The following is a 203-nucleotide window of genomic DNA, read 5'->3' as shown; positions in this document are numbered from 1 at the left end:
CTGGGGCAGGCGGCCAGCGTGTGTTTTTCTGTCAAGTGGACAGGCTGGCATTGGCTGGCAGCCGGGGCTGGGATCGGGGCCTCCTCTGTCCAGAGCGCCATGGAGGCCCTGGGTTTTCCAGTTGGCCGCCAAGCCGACCAGACACAGCTGGGGATGAGCCCAAGTTCCCAGCTGTTGGTTCTTTAGGCCATGGCTGGGAGGGG

Source organism: Gorilla gorilla, chromosome 20 (assembly GCF_029281585.2).
Source record: "Gorilla gorilla gorilla isolate KB3781 chromosome 20, NHGRI_mGorGor1-v2.1_pri, whole genome shotgun sequence".
NCBI classification, from domain to species: Eukaryota; Metazoa; Chordata; class Mammalia; order Primates; family Hominidae; genus Gorilla; species Gorilla gorilla.
This window is presented reverse-complemented; position numbering follows the sequence as displayed.